Genomic DNA, 18,743 nt, shown 5'->3' with positions numbered 1-18,743 from the left:
ACTGCTGGTTTCATAGTAGTGAGAGCGGCGCTGCCAGAGAAATTTTGGTCAGACCAAGACTTCGGTGCTCAGAACTCAGTGTTTATTTCAACATTTCTCTTATATGACTTGACATTGTTCCACCCGATTACATTGTGCATCTCCAACCATAACATCTCTTTCTCCTTTTTTTCACGTTTTTTCTCTTTTCTTACGCTCGCGATAACTTGCACCATCTAACTTTATTTAAACCTTCCCATTTCAATTCTTACAGTATCATATTTTGGAGCGCGGTCTGCGTTTGAATGTTTCATATTTTGGAGCGCGCCGTGCGTTTGAAAAGCAAAACGCACCAAACAATAGGCTTCATGTTTTTATATTGTAATCAATATATTTTTCTCTAGCGTAGTTGTTACTGAAATCTTTTGGAAGACTTACTTTATTGTTATTATTATTTTATGCAGCACTGCACGTAGCCTATGCCTACAAGGCACAACAAACCTGGTGTTCATTATTGTTGGAAACATTTGTGTGTGTGTGTTACGATATTAAAGTGTCTAGGAAATATACATAACATTAAAGATATTAAAACACTACTGGTGTGTGGAATGTGGTGGAAGGAATCATGACAGACAACTTCTGAGAGAGAAACTTGACTGGAGTTTTATTTTACAACAAGCCGTAGCCACTGAATCCAGTCAAGGCAAGTATATGTCTGCGGGCTATGTACAGTGCAATAAATAAATAAAGAAATAAAAAGAGAAAATTGGGAAAGAACCTAAGTGGCGCCAAAGAATATAACAAAACATAACAAAACAATCCTTAACTAGTCCCTAAACCTAACCAAAGAAAAATGCAGAAAACAAACCGAAATCTTCGCGCATACGGCGCCTAAACAACCTGACTAATAATAAAAATACAAGGGTTGGCGCTCACCTCTTACCTGGTGTGTATATACACAAAAGCAGCTACGGGCAGAATGTATATCGCGATATACTGACCTGATGTTCCTTCCCAAAATAGCTCTGCAGCTAAACTCTTGTTAGATTCTCATATAGTAATACACACGTACAAATAAGTTACTAAATATAATCACTAAAGCACATAGCACACTTCTCCAGGTAGATTAGATTAAACAGGCAAAAACTCTCAAGGAGTACACAAAAACTCAGCACGCCGCATAACAGCCTGCTGCCGCAAGAGAGGAAGAGCCAAAAGTGAATGAACCCGCCGTCTCTCTTAAACAGCTGGACTGCCTCTGATTGGTTCTGGTGCTCCGCCCTAATGATGACTGACGGATGAGTCAGCCAGTCACGGCGACCTAGAGGTGGGATTAAACAGAAAGAAAACTCAATAAACGCACAACACACGTGTAGTGCATCAGCGAGCAAAAACATCAACATTCCCACGCCAACGAAACGCACGTGGAACGTAACACCCTCCCCCTTAAGAACCAACCATATGTAGAAAAAAAAACTAACATATGGTTGTTCAAACTAATGTACTCAGACGCCGCAACAGGCAACTCTAGACAGTGCATCCGCGATCACGTTTTCTACGCCTTTCTTATGTTTGATAATTAAGTTGTATCCCTGCATAATCAGAGACCAGCGCATCAAACGCTGATTCTGATTATACATGCGAGACAAGAAAACCAACGGATTGTGATCGGTAAACACTGTAACTGGGCTAACACTTGATCCAACATACACATCGAAATGTTGAAGGGCCATCAGCAACGCTAACGCCTCCTTCTCGATCGTCGAGTAGTTTAACTGGTGTTTGTTGAACTTACGAGAGAAATAACAGACGGGATGGTCAATACCATCTTTATCTCCTTGAATTAGCACAGCTCCAGCACCCACATAACTCGCATCTACATCGAGTTTGAAAGCAGAATCAAAGTCTGGAGCGGCTAAAACAGGTGCATTACACAGAAGATCTTTGACCGAGTTAAAAGCATGCTGACATTCAGCAGACCACAAAAACGTTCGCGACGGACTGAGGAGTGAAGTTAACGGCTGTGCAATCGTCGAAAAGTTTCTACAGAAACTGCGATAATAGCCGGCCATCCCTAGAAAACGACGAAGTTCTCGACGGGTGGTTGGAGCAGGAAATTCGGATATCGCAGTGACTTTCGCTTCGATTGGGCGCACTTGCCCCTGACCCACTTCCTTCCCCAGATACGTGATTGTAGCCTGACCGAACTCACATTTAGCTAAGTTCAAGGTCAACGAAGCTTTCTCTAATCGCTCGAAAACAGTTCTCAATAAAGAGATGTGCTCTGACCAGTCGGACGAGTAAACTACCAAATCATCAAGATATGCGTTACACTTAGGCACCCCGGACAACACAAGATTTACGAGTCGTTGAAAAGTAGCCGGTGCGTTACGCATGCCGAAAGCCATCACAGAGTATTGCATGAAACTGTCGGGTGTCACGAAGGCGGAGATGTTAGAAGCACGAGCCGTAAGCGGTACCTGCCAGTACCCTTTTAATAAATCTAATTTACTGACATAACGAGCCGAACCGATGTTGTCAATGCAGTCTTCCATACGCGGCAATGGAAAGCAATCTGGTACAGTTACGGCATTGACCTTACGATAGTCAGTACAAAACCGAGCAGTGCCATCGCTCTTCGGTACCAGTAAACACGGAGAACTCCAGGGACTGCAACTGGCTTGAGCCAATCCATTCTCCAACAAATACTCAACCTCTTTCCGCATAAGGTCTCTCTTCACTGAATTCATGCGGTACGCATGTTGCTTGATCGGAACAGCATCACCCACATTAATATCGTGCTCTAAAACGGTGGTGCGAGAAGGTACATCATTCAATAAAGCAGGAAAATCATTGAGTAGCTGCACAATATCACATCCTTGTTGTTCAATTAAATGCGATATCAAAGATGTAAGGTCAGACATTACCTCAGAGTTCTTAAGTCGTGCACATTGCTGGTGAGTGTGACGTATAATTACTCCATCCTCGTGATCCGCGAGTTCAACGGCAGCACATGCTACCGAGACAGGAGCGGGAGATGACATAGGAACAGCAGTTTCCTCTACCGGCGAAACATCAGGCTGGACAGCTCCTCTGCAATAAAAGGTCTTTAACATGTTCACGTGACACACACGAGTCTTTCGTTTTCTATCGGGCGTTCCGATTACGTAGTCTGTACTACTAATTTTTCTGACCACCTCATATGGTCCAGAAAACCGTGCTGATAACGCGGAGCCTACCATAGGCAGCAATACCAACACTTTGTCGCCCTTGTTGAAGGAACGCTGTTCAGATTTACGATCAAAAAGACATTTCATTTTTCTCTGCGCAACTTCGAGTGACTCTTTTGCCACCGAACAAGCCTTATGTAATCGTTCACGGAACTTGCTCACATAGTCCAACACATTCAGTGATGGGCTAGACTCAAAAGACATCAGGTCCTCCTTAAGCATCTTCAAGGGTCCTCTCACAGTGTGTCCAAAAACTAACTCAGCAGGGCTAAATCCAAGACTCTCTTGAACTGCCTCTCTGATCGCGAATAGGAGCAACGGTACACCCTCATCCCATTCTTTATTTGTCTCCATACAATACTTTCTGAGCATTGACTTAAACGTTTGATGAAAACGTTCGAGCGCCCCCTGGCTTTCAGCGTGATAAGCACTTGCAATTCGATGAGTTATGTTTAAACTAGATAATACTTGAGTAAAAATCTTCGAAAGAAAATTAGTGCCTTGATCTGATTGCACAACTTTTGGTAACCCAAATGTAGAGAAGAATTTTACAAGTGCTCTAGTTACAACAGGCGCTGTAATTTTTCTCAAAGGAATTGCCTCAGGAAATCTGGTTGCAGTGCACATTATAGTCAACAGAAACTGGTTACCGGTCTTAGATTTAGGCAAAGGCCCAACACAGTCAACGATAACATGTTCGAACGGTTCTCCTATCACTGGAATAGGCACGAGAGGAGCACTAGGAATTACCTGGTTCGGTTTGCCAGTGATTTGACAGATGCGACAGGTACGACAGAAATGAGTAACATCAGCTTTTAATCGAGGCCAGAAGAAATGTCTTAAAACTCTGTAGTAGGTTTTCTTGATTCCTAAATGTCCTGACAGATCGTGATCGTGAGCTAGAGATAGAACTTGTTGTCTGTAACAGGTTGGAATCACAATCTGATACACATTAGTCCATTCAGCATCATCAGAAACATCAGAGCACCACTTACGCATCAGTAAACCATTCTCAATAAAATAAGCAGTCTTCCTTTCTCGTGCTTTCTCCAATGATACAGCAGCGGCAATGCAATTTTGTAAACTCTCATCCTCATGCTGAGCAGCAATAACTCTCTCGCGCGTCACGCACGGCTTTACATCAGGAGTGTTTAAAACAGGCAAATTTTTAACAGTCTTATTCTCATCGGGTAACGTGTCACTAATAAAAACAGGTGCAATAAAAGATGTAGCTAAATCTTCAGCATCCGTCTTACGAGACTGTGCTCGCGTGACTACACAGACTGGAAAAGTTTCGGGAAAAGACTTTGCCAGTTCATCAGGCTGATCCGACACTACAGGATTATTAGATACCTCCAGCAATGGCATGACTTTCCCACCGGCTAAATCATTGCCCAAAATGAACTGTACTCCACATACAGGCAAACTCTCACGAACGGCTACCTTCACAAAACCTGTACACAGTTCTGACTCTAAATGAATCTGGTGCAACGGGACTTGAACAAGACCCATCTCTATGCCCTGCACTAGGACATAACTGCCACAAAAAGTTTGATCAGAAAACGGCAGTACATCAGCACAAATAAATGACTGCATTGCCCCAGTATCACGGAGCAGATTCACGGGTATTTGCTCCTCCGAGTTTCCTGTAACAGAAATTAACCCTTCCAGCAGAAAAGGTGCGTAACTGGAATCAGGTTTATCATTTCGCTCAGTTTCAACAGGATCAACTAATTTTACAAAGCCAGCGCTTTTAGGCACAGAATTCGATTGTTTTCGTTTTAACACAAAACACTCTGCAATCAAATGACCGGGTTTGTGACAATAAAAACATTCACGATCCTCTTTCGATTTCACAGTAGCAGTTTTCGGACGTGATGAATTATTCGAACTCACTTGAAGTGGCGTAGCTCTCTCAGAACGTGCAGGAATAAAAACATTTTTATGTGTCAGTGTAAATTCGTCTGCAAGGACCGAAGCTTGCGATACCGATGTCACCTTCTGTTCGTTTAAATAAACGACAACACGCTCAGGTAAACAATTCTTGAATTCTTCTAAAAGAATTAACTCTCGAATGTCTTTAAAATCATTTACCTTACTCGAAGTGCACCATTTATCAAACAAGACGCTTTTCTCCCTCGCAAATTCAACAAATGACTGAGTAGAATTCTTTCGATGACTTCTAAACCGTTGCCTATAGGCTTCGGGTACAAGCTCATAAGCGCGCAATATTGCAGCCTTCACTGCTTCATAATTCACGCTATCCTCTAAGGATAATGTAGCACAAACATCTTGAGCTTTACCAGTTAGTTTGCACTGTAACAGCAACGACCAGACCTCTTTAGGCCACTGAAGTGTGGACGCAATTCGCTCAAATACATTGAAATACGAGTCAACTTCTGTTTCTCGGAATTGTGGTACGAGAGAGATGTGTCTGCTAACCTCAAAAGTGTTCCCTGTCGAGCCAGCATCTGCAGACTTCGAGAACAAGGGTGGTGTAACCGGGGCCGGTGTTCTTTTAGCTGCGATCTCAAGTTCACGCAGCTTAATCTGTGTTTCCGCTTCAATTTCAAGTCTGCGAATTTCAAGTCGGAACTTCATATCCGCCTCCAGCCGACGACTTTCTGCGCGTTCGCGTGCCTCTACCTGCACTCGCGCTAAGCGAACTTTTAGTCGCGCACCACTTTCAGACCCATCCGAGCCTGGAGAAAAAGGATCGGAGGGCGGCAAAACAGCCTTGGCTTCGGAGACCTCCACCTCAGCAGTTTCGCTCCGCTCCTCCTCACCAGAGCGACCGTCAGCTTCAGTGGTAACTTCACCGACACCTGCAGACAGCGTTAAAACACCTAATTGCACCAACCCCGAAGATACAGCGGACCTAATCTCTAACTTACGCAGCTGTTTCGAGACAGCGATTTGGTAATGAGCAGCGATACACAACAGATCCTCTTTTCTACATTTACCAAGCTTTTCCACTGAGGGTGAACCTACGAAAGAGTCTAAATCAAAATCAGCCATGCTTAATCCTATCAAAATTATTAACCAAATTCCAAAACAGCCCATCCGCTAATCACTACCTTACGAGCACTAATACTCTACAGAAAAAAGAACTGAACACGGTCCTTCCACCACGCACACCAGCAGTAGTCAATATCTCGGGAAAAACATGAATACCAATATTTTTATTTATTAATATTTTTAAATCCCGGACGAGCCCCCATTTAATGTTACGATATTAAAGTGTCTAGGAAATATACATAACATTAAAGATATTAAAACACTACTGGTGTGTGGAATGTGGTGGAAGGAATCATGACAGACAACTTCTGAGAGAGAAACTTGACTGGAGTTTTATTTTACAACAAGCCGTAGCCACTGAATCCAGTCAAGGCAAGTATATGTCTGCGGGCTATGTACAGTGCAATAAATAAATAAAGAAATAAAAAGAGAAAATTGGGAAAGAACCTAAGTGGCGCCAAAGAATATAACAAAACATAACAAAACAATCCTTAACTAGTCCCTAAACCTAACCAAAGAAAAATGCAGAAAACAAACCGAAATCTTCGCGCATACGGCGCCTAAACAACCTGACTAATAATAAAAATACAAGGGTTGGCGCTCACCTCTTACCTGGTGTGTATATACACAAAAGCAGCTACGGGCAGAATGTATATCGCGATATACTGACCTGATGTTCCTTCCCAAAATAGCTCTGCAGCTAAACTCTTGTTAGATTCTCACATAGTAATACACACGTACAAATAAGTTACTAACTATAATCACTAAAGCACATAGCACACTTCTCCAGGTAGATTAGATTAAACAGGCAAAAACTCTCAAGGAGTACACAAAAACTCAGCACGCCGCATAACAGCCTGCTGCCGCAAGAGAGGAAGAGCCAAAAGTGAATGAACCCGCCGTCTCTCTTAAACAGCTGGACTGCCTCTGATTGGTTCTGGTGCTCCGCCCTAATGATGACTGACGGATGAGTCAGCCAGTCACGGCGACCTAGAGGTGGGATTAAACAGAAAGAAAACTCAATAAACGCACAACACACGTGTAGTGCATCAGCGAGCAAAAACATCAACATTCCCACGCCAACGAAACGCACGTGGAACGTAACAGTGTGTGTGTGTGTGTGTGTGTGTGTATTCTGTGATTTTTGAAAATAAATTGTAACCAGAAAATTCTAAAATCTATTCCAAAAATCGTGCAGCCCTATATTTTCTCTTGATATCAGTATGGTCACAGGTTTTTTGGTTGTTGTTTTTTTTGTTTTTTTTACATGGCCCAGATGCCACTGAGTCCTGCTGACTTCAACATTCACATAAGTCTCTGTACATGAACATGGTAAAGTGAAAATCAAACACCATGGAAATTAAAGGTATGTACAATGTTTTTAGGAATGGCACAAAGGACTCTGTCTTTGGATTATTGTTTTCAATAGTGTGCATTTTGTCATTTGTTGTGTATCTTTGGATTATGTTGTGTTGTAAATAAATCCAAACAATCTAAAAGCCATTCTTTTTTTAATCTCCTCATTCTTTGTGAAAGGTTGCTCAGAATGACAGGGCCTGATAGCTCCTAATAGGGCCATTAGGGAGTGTCTTTGTCTTAGATGTGAAAGGCTTACATATTAATGAGGTGATTACGCCCCTTCGCATAAAGCTTTCTCACACAAAACACGTCTTACAGTTTTTAAATCAATATATTGTCTTATCTGAATGAGCAGTCAGGATGATTTTCACATAGTTTTGGAGCAAATATTCTAGGCTACGTGATACAATTTTCAAAAGTCTTGTGAAAAAATAATCAGTATGGGTTTCATGAGCTTATTACAGTGACATTTTTTTTTTTTTCACAAACCACGCATAAACGTCTATCTCAAAACTACAAACTTTCACATACATGCTGCTGATATATTATTGTAGCAGAGTTTGTGCTGAATACAGTGTAATCAGACTTTAGCCATGAAAATGTCACACAAGTAACAGAAATAAGCACAAATGTCAGAGCATGTCAGAACACCTCCAGGCCCAGAAAACACCTCAAACCCCAGAGGGTTAAGAGTGGGTATTGAATCTAAGTTTTGTTAAATATACAATTATGTCGTCTGCAAATAGCGAAATCTTGTGTTCTAGGCCTGCAATTTCAATTCCCTTTATACCTGGGCACGTTCTAAGCACAACTGCAGGGTTTAGGGAAGGTAAATGATCCTCCAGTCGAAGGGCTAAAATCTTGGCTATAACTTTGGCATCGAAATTCATTAAAAAAAATCGGTCTATATGATTCACATCTGTCTTGGTGCTTATCAGGTTTGGGGATGAGTGTTATTAACGCATCTCTAAGAGAAGGGGGAAGGCAGCCCCTCGAGTAGAGACTCTTTATATATTTCTAATAGCGGAAACACTAATTTATCTTTAAAGGTTATGTATACATCAATTGTTATCCCATCAGGGCAGCTGTTTTACCACTCTTCATCTTCACTATAGCATTTAAAACTTCTTCATTAGTTAAGGGTTCATCCAATTGTCTTTTGGCTTCACTGTTCAGTAGGGGTGGAACGGTACACAGAAGTCACGGTTCGGTTCATACCTCGGTTCAGACATCATGGTTCGGTACGAGTTCGGTACAATGGAGGGAAAAGCAAAACTTGCATGTCTCAGGCTGTACCACATAGTGTCACACAGTCTCTCCCCTGAACTAGCTGCAACAGCCTGCCCTGAAGTGTGGAAAGTAAGATGTAAACAAAATAAGACAATCAGCTATAAAACTGAAAATAAAGCATCTCTTATTTATGTGCAGACGCACGAGCACGCACGAGCGCAAGGGTGCGTTGGGTGCGGCTTTTTAGCGCATCTGGCCGAGCATGTACATCTCACAGCACCGGCACCCAGTTCTTGCGTCTAAATTAGTTGCTTACATTAACAAAATTAGTCTACAATAGCAGACATAAGCGCTTTAAATAAAAATAAATGGCCATGTTTTATAAAAAGTAGGGATGTCCCAATACCACTTTTTGTAGAACGAGTCCGATACCGATACTTTCATTTTTGGTACTCGCCAATACCGTAACCGATACCTGAATTTTCACTGCATTTGTAATTTTTAAATGTATTAGTAGATAAACCAAAATAATATAAATCATATTAGTTGGCTTAATTTGTTCATCAAATATATATATTTCTTTCAGTTATTTTCATGCTTAATTAAGCCTGATAAAATGCATTGTATGAGCTTCTGTTACTGTCACTGTTCATTCTATTGCTCTATCATATTCTATCTTTCATTTAATAGCCACAGCACATATTTAGAGCTGCTTCAGCAGGGCTCAGTGCTGAGGATCGGGTCATCGGTTCAAATGTTTGTCAAAACCAGTGAAATATCAATTATTTTATCCAATTTTGATACTAAAACGAATTACCAGCCTAATTAATGTGAATTTAAAACAAGTAAACAGTCAGTAACAAAATAAAAACAAACAATCAAATTACAAATAGGACAAATAAATACAATAAAACAAAGAAAGGCAAATGAGATAAAAAGAGTTTTTCAGGTAGATCTAAAAGGTACAGAAATTTGAATAGAGTAATCAAATGTGAAAAAAAAAGCATTTTCATTACTGTATAAATTATATATAGATGGATATTTTTGTAAAGTTGAAAAGGGTAGCCTATTCAGTCAAGAGCAGTGAGTATTTCTTTGTCCTTTGTTTGATTAACATTAAAACACAGAAGCAGGTTTATCAAACTGCTGCCCCTTTAAGACCGAACGCACGGACCGCATTTGAACATGGCTACGTTCATTTGAGATATAACCGACTTTGTTTACTATAGGATACTCGCCAAGATTGGCGTTTTTACATAATTTTGTGTGAATTCGTCTGTACAACCGCAAGACGTGAAAGACAATTTAATTCAGTATTCGCGCGCTGAGACGCTGGTTTGCGGGGCGCGCGCTTTGGATGTTTGCGTTCATAGAACTTCTTGACCTGCACACGTTCTGTAATAATGTAGGGAACCACTCGTTATACTTAAATCAGGTAACAGTTCATGTTTTACTTTACTTGCATATACGATTTAGTTTTCATCCAAATAACATAACTGAGTGAACGATCAGCAATCAAGAGCATTCAACAGAAGTGCGTGTGCTCGCTCTCTCTCTCTCGTCAGTTAACGTTAATAATAAGCTACATGCCTCGTTTTATTTCTTTGCCATTGACATCCGACTGAACAAACTTTCCACTGATGTCTGTTTAACCCTCCTGTTACCCTCAAATCTACCAACATCTTTTACCCACTGGGGTCAATTTGACCCCACCAATTTAAACACCCACAATTAGATTTTTTCCCCAAAGGTTTAAGTCAGGTACTTTATGTTTCTTTGTTGACTACTTAAATAGCTCTTTAAATAAAACACCACCAACCCCCCACCCCCAGCCCCACCCCTTATACATCCAGAATACCTATTGCACGACTATGGACAAATTAGCAAATCATTATAAAATGTCACTGATTTATCTAAAATTCAAAAATTATATATATTTTTGGTGTTTTAATAGCTATTTATTTATTATATTATACAATATATTTTATCAAGGATAGGTTTGGGGTCAATATGACACTCCCATTGATAGTCTCAGGATGCCTCACTGTTGGCACGACACAGGACTCATGGTAGCGTTCACCTTTTCTTCTCTGGACAATCTATTTTCCAGATGTTCTAATCAGATACATTAACTTTGCACCAGTCTTCTGCTGTCCAATTCTTGTACTTCCTGCAGAATTTCAGCCAATCTTTCATGTTTTTATTGGAGAGAAGTGGCTTCTTTGCTGCCCTACTTGACACCAGGTCGTTGTCCAAAAGTCTTGGCCTCGCTGTGTGTGCAGATGCTCTCACACCCACCTGCTGACAATATTGAGCAGTTCTGCACTGGTGGTGACACGATTCCCTAGCTGATTCCTCAGGAGGAGAAGTTCCTGGTACTTGCTGGACACTCTGGGACATCCTAAAGCCTTCTTCACTGCAGCTGAACCTCTATTCTTGAAGCTCTTGATGATCTGGTAAATGGAGGCCATTTTGATGCAAAGATGATCCTCCATCTTTCATTGGAGGAAACCATTGCTAACAGAAGAACACAATGATTGGAAGCACTTCTTCCTTCCTTATAGCAATCATGTGCTGATGATATGATTAGTAAAATGATATTAGCTGGTAATTTGGTGCCAAGGACAAAAACAGTGAAATTTGGGGTTTTGTGATAAAGCTTTTTGAAATTATGTAAAATGCCACTGATCACTCTGCACAATAATCTAGAAAAATGTGAATCAACATCATAACAACTGAAGCAGCAAAAATTTCAAATTTGGCCACAGCTGCACCCTGTTATTCAAGTGGGAAGTGTCCGGTCTAACAAGGTGATGTTGGTGGCGCATCCGCTGTTCAGCTCCCGCAAAAGGTCCACGTACTCGTAGGAGATGCCCAGTTGTTGTAGGGCGAGCAGTACGGCATTGATCTCTATGCTGTCGTAGGCTTTCTCGTAGTCTATGAAGGCCAGTACCAAGAGCATCTTGTACTTCCGGCAGCGTTCGAGCAGTTGGTTCAGCACGTGGATGTGGTCCATTGTGCTGTAGCCAGACCGGAAGCCGGCCTGTTCGGGTGGCTGTTGTTCGTCCAACTGCCTGGCTAGTTGGTTGTACAGCACCTTGGTGAAGACCTTGTACACGGTCGGCAGGAGCCAGATTGGCCGATAATTCCTCAGCTGTTCGCGGTCACCCTTCTTGTACAACAGCACTGTCTTGGCCGTCTTCCATTGATCTGGTGTTCTTCTCTGCGCCATGTAGTGGCTGAAACGGCTGGCCAATGCTGCCCAAAGCATCGGTCCAGCCTCTTTGAGCAGCTCGGCCTCGATTCCGTCCAGCCCTGGCGCCGGTATTTCTGGATGTTCTGGATCGCATGCCTGACCTCACTGGTCAACACTGACGGGATGGCTGGTATGGCGTCGTCCAGCATTTCGGGCGGGTCGACTGGTGTCTTGCTGGCGAACAGGTCCGTATAGAACCCAAAAAAAACCCCAAAAAACTTTGCTAAGAGGTAATTTTCAATTGAGAAAGAGCATAAAGAGAGAGCTCACAAAGCACAAAGAGAAATGGTTTATAAGGCTTCTGTGGAAGCTTTCATACATTTGCTCCTCTCTTATATTATGTTTTCCCCTCCCCCACGGAACAAAATATCAAAGTTCTTGCAAGAATTATGTTTTCTCTTCCCTGGAAATAATATAATTGGTACTGGAAATATCTAATTTCTTGTGAGAATTATGATTCCCCCCTCCACTATATCGTGTGAACTATCAGTGGTTCTCGCAATACTTGAAGTAGGCCTATGGTAATGTCAGGTTAGGGCCCTAAAGCAGAGGGAAGGTTTTTGAAGATCATAAAATCTCAACTTATAATGACCTCAATATCATCCAGAATAAATGTGGGATTTGTGCCTAATCACCAATGTGTGAACAAAAAAAAAAAGATATTTCTTAAATGTTTTATACAGCAAAATGAGCCTGGGGTCAAATTGACCCCAAAGAACACCGTTGCTACAAAAGTACATACAGAACATTGAAAACCTATCATCATGTTAATTTTATGTTTACCCAGTTGTCCCCATTAAATTAGGAAAAGTCTTTAAATATGAAGCAAAAAAAATTGTTTAAAGTATGTATTTTGAGACGTTAAACACTGAATGGGGTCAAATTGACCCCAAAGGTAATAGGAGGGTTAAAGGGATGTGCTCGACCAGCTCGCGCGTCTATGCCTCAGTTCACCTAGACAAAGCACTCGCTGCGGCCAGTTTCATTTCGCAAAATGTACGTGGTATCGGCGAATTTTTATGAGTATGAGTACGAGTATATGAGGACAGTATCGCCCCGATCCCCGATGCCAGTATCGGTATCGGGCCATCCCTAAAAAGGTTCACAAAACTAAATAAAAATATTTAGAAATTATGTAAGATAACGTTAATTTAGTTGTAGGTTACGTTCTCATATCCATTTTTTTTTCTAATGTCACAAGGAATAATCTGGTTTACTGCTTTACTCGATTCTTTTATAGTGTGGGTTTGGTGTACTAAAGTGTTGTTGTACTGAAATAAACATTCACGAGTGTACCTTACTTCTCACCGCTGATTCCTGATGGTTTAGAGGGCAATTACACTGAGTCGCACCCTGTCGTTTCAAAGAATAGTAGCCTACACCGGCGAGTATAAATGCCTCGTCCATTTTGGGAGGCTCGCGCTGCGGAGGCAGGCGAAAGTTAGACAAACCTAGCTTAAGGCAGGGCTCCAGATTAGGTGTCCCTAAAGAACCCGCGTATCTAACAGTAGTTCCGCATTACATTAATTAATTTGCACGCGAGTTTTATTTATTTTTATACCGTGTATTCTCCGTGTAAATTCATGCACCGAACCGTGACGCCCGTACCGATTCCGTTCGATACGAATACATGTACCGTTCCACCCCTACTGTTCATAGATGGGAACTTGAGATTGTCTAAAAATATAGTTTGCTGCATACTCTGACCTGTAGATTCTGCAGTATATTCAATTCAATTCAAATTTATTTGTATAGCGCTTTTCACAAAACATATTGTTTCAAAGCAGCTTTACAGAAAGTGCATTTCAGAAATGTACATAGAAAAATAAAGTTAGTTAATCATGTATTAATGTAGGGCATAACATATCGCCAGCGTTGAATCGTCTCTTCACGGGCGTCGAGTCGTCTCTTCACGGGTGTTTGGCAGTGTTGGGAAAGTTCACTTTCTACATGAACTAGTTCAAAGTTCAGTTCACAAATTTTAAAATGAACTAGTTCAGTTCATAGTTCATATACTCAAAATTTTGAACTAAGTTCACAGTTCCAAAAATGAACTAGTTCGTTCTTTTTTTCCATGTTGCTGCAAGATATTATTTTTCAAAATTATTGCCACAGCCCATATAGAAGAACCACAGACAATTATTTTATCAGTTTTAACACTGAAGCTATGCGTCAGATTTTTCCCATCCTCACTGACCTTGTCATAAAACTCGTTTAAATGATCATACGACGCCTCCTTGCTGCTTTTTGTTTTTATTTGATTTGTAACGTAAGTGATGAGTCGTTCACGAACAATCCATTCATTGCATCTGTCACGTGGCAAATGAACGAAAGACTCGAGGTAAAGTAATTATATGTTCCCTGTAAACGATTTTTGACTGCATTATAATGATTTCTTAATTCAGAATATGATCAAGATGGCGTAGGTGGATGTGTTTGGGGAATTTGCCATTTAAACATATATAACATTTAAAGCCCCTTAAATGAACGAAATGATTCGAAAAAACATTTGTTCATTTTGATGAACGAGATCGAACAAGAGAGTCAGTAGACACTGGTGGCTGGTGTTGCCAGATTGGGTGTTTTTTCCGCTACATATTAAGGCCGGTTTTAGGTGGGTTTTCGCCTGGAAGGTTCTATTGAAATCTGGCATCCTATTGAACGAAGTTTTAAACTGAGAGAGCGTGGCGTTCACAGACACCAGAATGAACGAGTTCACAGTAACGTTCATCGGGCAGTAATCCGGTACGTTCAGTTCACGTTCGCCCAAAATATGAACGAGTTCATGAACTATCGTTCAATGAACGCGTTCAGGCACAACACTGGTGTTTGGGCATCTGAAGTTTCCATGAGAGGCTGGATACAAATTGGAGCTGACGAACTCTACTAGCGTCCCAAGATAACAACAGAAAAGCAGATGGGAAATAATTGGATCGATGGATTGTAGGGCGATAGAAGATCCGTTAAATACCCAGGAGCTAAACCATTTAGGGCTTTATAGGTCAGTAGTAATACTTCGTAATTGATACGGAACTTAATAGGTAACCAGTGTAGAGATGATAGAATTGGTGTTATATGATCATATTTTCTTGACCTAGTAAGAACTCTATCTGCTGCATTTTGGACTAACTGTAGCTTGTTTATTGAGGATGCAGGACAACCAGCTAATAAAGCATTACAGTAATCTAGTCTCGAGGTCATGAATGCATGAACTAACTTTTCTGCATCAGAAACTGATAGCATGTCACGTAGCTTAGCAATGTTTCTAAGGTGGAAAAAGGTTGTTCTTGTAACATATGAAATATGATTTTCGAAAGACAAGTTGCGGTCTAGTATAACACCCAGGTCTTTTACTGTAGTGGATAAAGTAACAGGACATCCTTCTAAATTAAAGTTGTATTGTAAGAGGTTTTGTGGGCAGTTTTTTGGGCCAATAAGTAATATCCCCTTTTTATCTGAATTTAATAGCAGAAAATTACACGTCATCCAGTATTTTACAACTTTAACACCCTGTCAATTTAGATAATTTAGTGTTTTCATCTGGTCGTGATGAAATATATAATTGAGTGTCATCAGCATAACAGTGAAAACTAATTATAACGATTATAACTAAATACTTGTTAACGAAATACTTGGTGAAAGTTTCATTAATCTCCACTGGATCTGATGTCAGATTTCCAGCTGTTGTGTTAATGCTGTTTATTGCTTTACTCGATTACCTGCTCATTTGTTGTCTAAATAAACATCCAGTTGCTTAATCTCTGTCTTATGAGTCTGATTCCGTAACAGGTAGGACCTGTTCCCAACCTCATATTATTTCATAGGGCCCAAAATTTCTAGGGTGCCCCTGTAGGCAGGTGAGAAGTCTTAGCCTGGATGCCAGCCGAACTTAGCCCCGCCCACAAAATATTTAGGTTGGGAAGTTCGGTCTGGACTCGATCCGTTGAGGATCTATTATGCCCGAACAAAAATTGTTCGGACCAATCAAACTGTCAGGGCGGGCTTTATACGATGATGGACAGATGAGCAACGGTAACGTAATCATCCACGTCATCAAAGAGCGCTTGGGTTGAATTCGTTTACAACAAAGATGACTGCCGCTGGAGAATTGAGATTTCACGAGTTCACACTTACAAATAAGTCAGATAGAATAAATGCATGTCTGGCATGCTGTCCGAGGAGAGGGCAGGCTTGGTATTTGGCCCGAACCCAAAGTACTCCCCCAGTATTCCAGGCTGTGGAAGAACAGGCCGAGAGTGAGTGGAGGGATGCTGAAAACTGTCAAGGAATGTTAGGTGAGTTGACAGAGTGAATAAATATATGCTTCCTCTCATGCTGATAGTGTAGACGGTAATTGTTTGATGACAAGTTGATTGGATTGATTATTTGAACGTGCTCCTCCCGAACTTTTTTTATAAAACATTATGTGTAGATTCCACCATTGCGTCTGTTTATAGAAGATATCGACAGCGCATTCATTTTAAAAGAGGAACAGAGAACCGCGATCAAGGCATTTGTCGATCGGAAACATGAATGAAGAACATGCGTCACTTACTCCATTGCTCTGATTGGTTGTAGGTCTATCCAATTGAGTGCAGAGGCATTTTCCTTCCTGGTTCGGTTGAAACACGCCCCATAATCACAGCCCAATGGAGCAGTATCAGACTCACATTCTGACTAGAATCGGAGTATGACGACGTCAGGCTAGAGAAGTCTTGCTCATCAAGAATATCTGGGTTGAAGGGGCAGATGCCAGTGCACACAAAGACTATGCTGTATGACCAACTAAAGTCAATTGCTGCCACAGAGAGGTCTGACCAATGATTGTTGAGGAGGAGCAGCACTGTCGACTCCAGGGTCATACGGGTGTGTCAGGCAAAGTGTTGGAGAAAGGCAAGAAAGTATACATCCTGCATCCACCCTGAACTATTAGCAGAACCAGTAGAGCCGATGGGGCTATTCCTCACAAAGTGGTCCTGGAACTTCTTCCTGGGAAAGATGAAGAACGAGGGAATGCAATTTCCTTGTGCATTAACAGCAAATGCAATAGTGACCAATGTCCCCCTCTCCCCAGAGGTCACTGCACCGACCTAGCTTCCCCTTGGTGGCGCTTAATTTTATCTGGCACCTGGACCGTCGTGGTACCTAAAATTTAATTATAAACTTTGATGAGCTTTCATGAACATTTGTAAGTCTTATATGCCTAGATGTGTGTGTATTGTTAGTGTTTGTGTATAGTTACACATTTATTTACATTAGTTTCATTATTTCTATATCTGTATTAATTACTTTGTTTTTGTTTCTTTGTATGTTTTTATTATATATAGGTGTGTGTGTGTAGTGTTTTTTTATAATTACATATTTATTTACCTCATAGTTTTATAATCTGTATATATTTATCTGTGTAGGCTACAGTATGTTTTTATTATTAAGGTCTATAGTTTATAACATTTTATATAGGTAACAAAGATTTGTCCCATGTACTTTAAACCAGTGGTTTTCAAACCCTGAGACCCACCGAAATTAAAAAAATGGGTCGCCAGTGAGTTTTTAAAAATGTTACTAAAATAATTAATTCCGTTTTCTAATAATAATAATATTAATAATAATAACTTTGAATAGAAGTACACTAAAAAATCATTCAAATACATGCAAAATAAATAATCCACATGTCACCTGACCAGCTGGCCCACGTACATACAATCAATCAGCTCGAATACAAAAAAAAAAAAAAAGCTTGCGCGCAGTGTTGTTGATACAGCCATTTTCTTTTTCTCACTGAGATGATGCAACATCTTCGGTAGCGTGACATTAGTAGCCCGTATTGAATTTATTTTATGCTGAACATGAGCAAGCCAAAGTCAAAAAGCATTTATGATTTTTTCACAAGAAAAAGAGATCCAGAGACCGCGACCCCTTTAAATGAAGCAGCAGAAAACGCAGTCAGTCATCAAACCCTGCCGCAAACAGCGGAGATCAGCAGGGAAGATAACGAAGGCGATGCATGTGAACAGAGTAGCAGTACTTGCCCAGCAAAGAAAAAGCAGAAATCCGGAGTAAGGCCATATAAAGATGTTTTTTTGAAGTTTGTGTTTGGTATTGCAGCACGGACTGCGTCCGAACAGTTGACAATGTGCGTAATATGCGGTGAAAAGTTGGCAAATGAAAGTTTGAAACCAGCGAAGTTGGAAAGACATTTAAGTACACGCCATGCAGATCTTGCGGACAAACCATTATCTTTTTTTTAGAGGAAGTCTCAAGAAATTCAGTCATCAGCTCAGTTACTCAGCAGAAGTGTGACATACAATGACAAATTGCACTTGGCATCTTAGAAAGTTTCATATCGTGTTGCCAAAGAAAAAGCGCCACACACAGTTGCAGAGCGATTAATATTGCCTGCTGCACTAGACATAGTTAAAACAGTTCTGGATGAAAAGGCATCTGAAAAGCTCAAACTAATTCCTCTTAGTGACAATACAGTGTCACGTCGAATTGTGGATATTGCCCAGAATTTAGAAGAACAGCTCGTAGCGAGACTGAAGTCAGCGAGGGATTTTGCTATGCAGCTGGATGAGAGCACTGACATTGCATCAAGCGCTACATTACTTGTTTATGTTCGGTACATTTGGCAAGGTGAATTTCTTGAAGATCTTCTGTGCTGCCTAACATTG

Source organism: Scardinius erythrophthalmus (genome assembly GCF_964197995.2).
Source record: "Scardinius erythrophthalmus genome assembly, chromosome: 4".
Lineage (NCBI taxonomy): Eukaryota > Metazoa > Chordata > Actinopteri > Cypriniformes > Leuciscidae > Scardinius > Scardinius erythrophthalmus.
The sequence above is the reverse complement of the archived record's forward strand: the minus strand, read 5'-3'. Positions refer to the sequence as shown.